Below are 6,796 nucleotides of genomic sequence, written 5' to 3'. Positions count from 1 at the left end.
AAGAGTAGCTTCCTCTTTGGCAGAAAGAAAATGAACAAACCAACAAAGCACATATTCTACCCAGTATTATATTTTCAAAAGTGAAGAGTCATAATACATGACTTACATTTATCATAAGAAAGTAATATTTTCCTCATTGTATGTCATTAACTACTCCATAATCTTTATCCAGACAGCAAACATAAATCACCTTCCATTACTAGAAGTAGTCGAGGTTAAAAGGTATGGATGGCTCAGATGTGCCAAGCTGGGATCTTGTGCTCTCTTCCGCTATGAGTGAATCAAACCCTTCCAAATCCTCTGGCAATACAAATAATTTCAAGTTACATCTTATCTGTTATATAAATACCAGTAAAAAATAACCCATATGGTTTAATATCACATTTAATAAAATCCTGCCCTGTAAGAAAAGATGTGTCATCTTGAGACCCACACTATAGGATCATAGTGGGGCATCTAACTACTTGGGGTCAAGAGAGGTCTTTTACATATGAAAACACTACATGATCTGGTCTGGCTTCAAAGGAGAGACCTCTCCATATAACCTGGATTAATAGGTTGTTACTTTTAAGGTCTCCTCTCTTTCACTCACCCTTATTCACCCTCTTCTATTTTTTCCTCCTTTTCAAGCTCCTAGTCTAAAGATACTTTTCTCAGGCCATGTCCTCATGCTTCAGGCCTTGATACAGCCTGTGATTTTCCTTATACACCCTTGATAATGACTTGTGTAATGTCTCCCACTACATGAGGACAGTCAAAGGCACAGGCCATAACTCTTTTCACCTGCTACTCCCAGTACATACCAGGTTGTCTGTGGGTATTCCCTGCACTAACATACTCAAAATAAGCTTATAATTGCAGGGAAGATCAGATGCAGAGTGCCAATATCTGTTTCTGCTTGGTCTTCAAAGGCCATCCTTATCCAACACTGTTCAAGAAAATATTTTCGCTCTTCCCAAGAAAAGCTTTAGTGGTACAGTTGCTATTCTCTATGTGTAGCCTGCTTGCCTGTGAGCATGGCTTTTCCAATTACTTTAAAAAAATATTCTGTGTATGAGTGTTCTGCTGTTACCTGGGGGCACCAGGGACCAGTAGATGTCATTAGATCACTCAGAATAGAGTTAAAAATGGTTGTGAGCCAGAAAAGCAAAGCTTATTTCATGAAAAAAAAGTCACATGTACACATACATACAGGTGATGAAAGAAGGGAGCATCACTTGTACATGCTAAGGGTAAATGACAAAGAAGGGATTATGTGGCAGTATAAGAATTAAAACTGTAAGCTCTATCAAGTCCAGGTCAAATGAACAAAACTGAATGAGAAGCACTGAAGACAGATGGAAAGAGGAAGCTTATCAGCATGAGGAGTAAAAGAGGGTGAAGGCCCTCAGAGATCACTTAGAATGACACATGGTCATTTCATTAGATGGTGAGAGAGCATTTGACAAAATTCAGCACCCCTTCATGATAAAAGTCCTAGAAAGATCAGGAATTCAAGACCCATACACAAACATAAGTAAAAGCAATATACAGCAAACCAGCAACTAACATCAAACTAAATGGAGAGAAACTTGAAGCAATCCCACTAAAATGAGGGACTAGACAAGGCTGCCCACTCTCTCCCTACTTATTCAATACAGTACTCAGTGTTCTAGCCAGAGCAATCAGACAGCGAAAGATCTTTATGACAAGAACTTCAAGTCTCTGAAGAAAGAAATTGAGGAAGATCTCAGAGGATGGAAAGATCTTCCATGCTCATGGATTGGCAGGATTAATATAGTAAAGATGGGCATTTTGCCAAAAGCAATCTACAGATTCAATGCAATCCCTATCAAAATTCCTACTCAATTCTTTATAGAGATAGAAGGAGAAATTTTCAAATTCATTTGGAATAACAAAAAACCGAGGATAGCGAAAACTATACTCAACAATAAAAGAACTTCTGGGGGAATCACCGTCCCTGACTGCAAGCAGTATTACAGAGCAATAGTCATAAAACCTATATGGTATTGGTACAGAGACAGGCAGATAGATCAGTGGAACAGAATTGAAGACCCAGAAATGAACCCACACACCTATGGTCACTTGATCTTTGATAAAGGAGCTAAAACCATCCAATGGAAGAAAGGTAGCATTTTCAGCAAATGGTGCTGGTTCAACTGGAGGTCAGCATGTAGAAGAATGCAAATTGATCCATTCTTAACACCATGTACAAAGCTTAAGTCCAAGTGGATCAAGGACCTCCACAACAAACCAGATACACTCAAACTAATAGAAAAAAAGTGGGGAAGAGTCTTGAACACATGGACACTGGGGAAAATTTCCTGAACAAAACACCAATGGCTTATGCTCTAAGATCAAGAATCGACAAATGGGACTTCATAAAATTGCAAAGCTTCTGTAAGGCAAAAGACACTGTCATTAGGACAAAATGGCAATCAACAGATTGGGAAAAGATCTTTACCAATCCTACATCTGATAGAGGCTAATATCCAAAATATAAAAGAACTCAAGAAGTTTGACTCCAAAGAGCCAAATAATCCTATTAAAAATGGGATACAGAGCTAAACAAAACATTCTCAGCTGAGGATTATCGAATGGCCAAAAAGCACCTAAAGAAATGTTCAACATTCTTAGTCATCAGGGAAATGCAAATCAAAACTACCCTGAGATTCCACCTCATACCAGTCAGAATGGCTAAGATAAAAAACTCAGGTGACAGCAGATGCTGGCAAGAATATGGAAAAAGAGGAACACTCTTCTGTTGTTGGTGGGATTGCAAACTGGTATAACTACTCTGGGAATCAGTCTGGAGGTTCCTCAGAAAATTGGACATTGCACCACCTGAGGACCCAGCTATACCTCTCCTGGGCATATACCCAAAAGATGCTCCAACATACAACAAAGACACATGCTCCACTATGCTCATAGCAGCCTTATTTATAATAGCCCGAAGCTGGAAACAACCCAGATGCCCTTCAATGTAGGAATGGATTCAAAAAACTGTGGTACATTTACACAATGGAGTACTACTCAGCTATCAAAAGAATGACTTCATGAAATTCATAGGCAGATGGAATGAACTAGAAAGTATTATCCTGAGTGAGGTTACTCAATCACAGAAAAACACACTCATTGATAAGTGGATATTAGCCAAAAAGCTCGAATGACCGAACATGCATTCCACAGACCACAGGAAGCTCAAGAAGAAGGATGACCAAAATGCGGATTCTCCCACTCCTTCCTCAAAGGGGAAAAATATCCTTAGGAGGGGATATGGAAGCAAAGTTTAGAGCAGTGACTCAAGGAACGGCCATTCAGAGCCTGCCCCACATGTGGCCCACATATACATACATATATATATCCACCAAAACTAGATAAGATTGATGAAGCTAAAACGTGCATGCTGAAAGGGACCAGATATAGATCTCTCCTGAGAGACACATCTAGAGCATGTCCAATACAGAGGTCAGTGCTAGAAGCAAACCAACGAACTGAGAACAGGATCCCCTTGAGGGGGAATTATTGGAAGGATTGAAAGAGTTGAAGGAGCTTGCAACCCCATTAAAAACAACAATTCCGGCTCCCAGACCCGGTGAGAGAGAGACCCAACCGCCTGATCAGGTGGGCACTCCTGAGGCTGCAGAGCAGAAGAGACCACCAACACTGCTCACCCCTGCCCACATCCCTGGCACAAGAGAAAACTGTATAAGGCCTCTGGGCTCCCGTGGGGGAGGGCCCAGGAGCGGCAGGACACCTGCCTGAGACACCACCGGAACCTGAAAGAAACAGACCGGATAAACAGTTCTCTGCACCCAAATCCCGTGGGAGGGAGAGCTAAACCTTCAGAGAGGCAGACAAGCCTGGGAAACCAGAAGAGACTGCTCTCTGCACACACATCTCGGACGCCAGAGGAAAAAGCCAAAGACCATCTGGAACCCTGGTGCACTGAAGCTCCCAGAAGGGGCAGCACAGGTCTTCCTGGTTGCTGCCGCCGCAGAGAGCCCGAGGGCAGCACCCCACCAGCGAACTTGAGCCTCGGGACCACAGGTAAGACCAAATTTTCTGCTGCAAGAAAGCTGCCTGGTGAACTCAAGACACAGGCCCACAGGAACAGCTGAAGACCTGTAGAGAGGAAAAACTACACGCCCGAAAGCAGAACACTCTGTCCCCATAACTGACTGAAAGAGAGGAAAACAGGTCTACAGCACTCCTGACACACAGGCTTATAGGACAGTCTAGCCACTGTCAGAAATAGCAGAACAAAGTAACACTAGAGATAATCTGATGGCAAGAGGCAAGCACAGGAACCCAAGCAACAGAAGCCAAGACTACATGGCACCATCGGAGCCCAATTCTCCCATCAAAACAAACATAGAATATCCAAACACACCAGAAAAGCAAGATCTAGTTTCAAAATCATTTTTGATCATGATGCTGGAGGACTTCAAGAAAGACGTGAAGAACTCCCTTAGAGAACAAGTAGAAGCCTACAGAGAGGAATCGCAAAAATGCCTGAAAGAATTCCAGGAAAACATAAATAAACAAGTAGAAGCCCATAGAGAGGAGACACAAAAATCCCTGAAAGAATTCCAGGAAAACATAAATAAACAAGTAGAAGCCCATAGAGAGGAGACACAAAAATCCCTGAAAGAATTCCAGGAAAACACAACCAAACAGTTGAAGGAATTAAAAATGGAAATAGAAGCAATCAAGAAAGAACACATGGAAACAACCCTGGATATAGAAAACCAAAAGAAGAGACAAGGAGCTGTAGATACAAGCTTCACCAACAGAATACAAGAGATGGAAGAGAGAATCTCAGGAGCAGAAGATTCCATAGAAATCATTGACTCAACTGTCAAAGATAATGTAAAGCGGAAAAAGCTACTGGTCCAAAACATACAGGAAATCCAGGACTCAATGAGAAGATCAAACCTAAGGATAATAGATATAGAAGAGAGTGAAGACTCCCAGCTCAAAGGACCAGTAAATATCTTCAACAAAATCATAGAAGAAAACTTCCCTAACCTAAAAAAAGAGATACGCATAGACATACAAGAAGCCTACAGAACTCCAAATAGATTGGACCAGAAAAGAAACACCTCCCGTCACATAATTGTCAAAACACCAAACGCACAAAGTAAAGAAAGAATATTAAAAGCAGTAAGGGAAAAAGGTCAAGTAACATATAAAGGGAGACCTATCAGAATCACACCAGACTTCTCGCCAGAAACTATGAAGGCCAGAAGATCCTGGACTGATGTCATACAGACCCTAAGAGAACACAAATGCCAGCCCAGGTTACTGTATCCAGCAAAACGCTCAATTAACATTGATGGAGAAACCAAGATATTCCATGACAAAACCAAATTTACACAATATCGTTCTACAAATCCAGCACTACAAAGGATAATAAATGGTAAAGCCCAACATAAGGAGGCAAGCTATACCCTAGAAGAAGCAAGAAACTAATCGTCTTGGCAACAAAACAAAAAGAATGAAAGCACATAAACATAACCTCACATCCAAATATGAATATAAAGGGAAAAATAATCACTATTCCTTAATATCTCTCAATATCAATGGCCTCAACTCCCCAATAAAAAGACATAGATTAACAAACTGGATACGCAACGAGGACCCTGCATTCTGCTGCCTACAGGAAACACACCTCAGAGACAAAGACAGACACTACCTCAGAGTGAAAGGCTGGAAAACAACTTTCCAAGCAAATGGTCAGAAGAAGCAAGCTGGAGTAGCCATTCTAATATCAAATAAAATCAATTTCCAACTAAAAGTCATCAAAAAAGATAAGGAAGGACACTTCATATTCATCAAAGGAAAAATCCACCAAGATGAACTCTCAATCCTAAATATCTATGCCCCAAATACAAGGGCACCTACATACGTAAAAGAAACCTTACTAAAGCTCAAAACACACATTGCACCTCACACAATAATAGTGGGAGATTTCAACACCCCACTCTCATCAATGGACAGATCATGGAAACAGAAATTAAACAGTGATGTCGACAGACTAAGAGAAGTCATGAGCCAAATGGACTTAACGCATATTTATAGAACATTCTATCCTAAAGTAAAAGGATATACCTTCTTCTCAGCTCCTCACGGTACTTTCTCCAAAATTGACCATATAATTGGTCAAAAAACGGGCCTCAACAGGTATAGAAAGATAGAAATAATCCCATGCGTGCTATCGGACCACCACGGCCTAAAACTGGTCTTCAATAACAATAAGGGAAGAATGCCCACATATACGTGGAAATTGAACAATGCTCTACTCAATGATAACCTGGTCAAGGAAGAAATAAAGAAAGAAATTAGAAACTTTTTAGAATTTAATGAAAATGAAGATACAACATACTCAAACTTATGGGACACAATGAAAGCTGTGCTAAGAGGAAAACTCATAGCGCTGAGTGCCTGCAGAAAGAAACAGGAAAGAGCATATGTCAGCAGCTTCACAGCACACCTAAAAGCTGTAGAACAAAAAGAAGCAAATACACCCAGGAGGAGTAGAAGGCAGGAAATAATCAAACTCAGAGCGGAAATCAACCAAGTAGAAACAAAAAGGACCATAGAAAGAATCAACAGAACCAAAAGTTGGTTCTTTGAGAAAATCAACAAGATAGATAAACCCTTAGCCAGACTAACGAGAGGACACAGAGAGTGTGTCCAAATTAACAAAATCAGAAATGAAAAGGGAGACATAACTACAGATTCAGAGGAAATTCAAAAAATCATCAGATCTTACTATAAAAACCTGTATTCA

The sequence above is a fragment of the Rattus norvegicus genome, chromosome 4 (assembly GCF_036323735.1).
Source record: "Rattus norvegicus strain BN/NHsdMcwi chromosome 4, GRCr8, whole genome shotgun sequence".
NCBI lineage: Eukaryota > Metazoa > Chordata > Mammalia > Rodentia > Muridae > Rattus > Rattus norvegicus.
The sequence above is the reverse complement of the archived record's forward strand: the minus strand, read 5'-3'. Positions refer to the sequence as shown.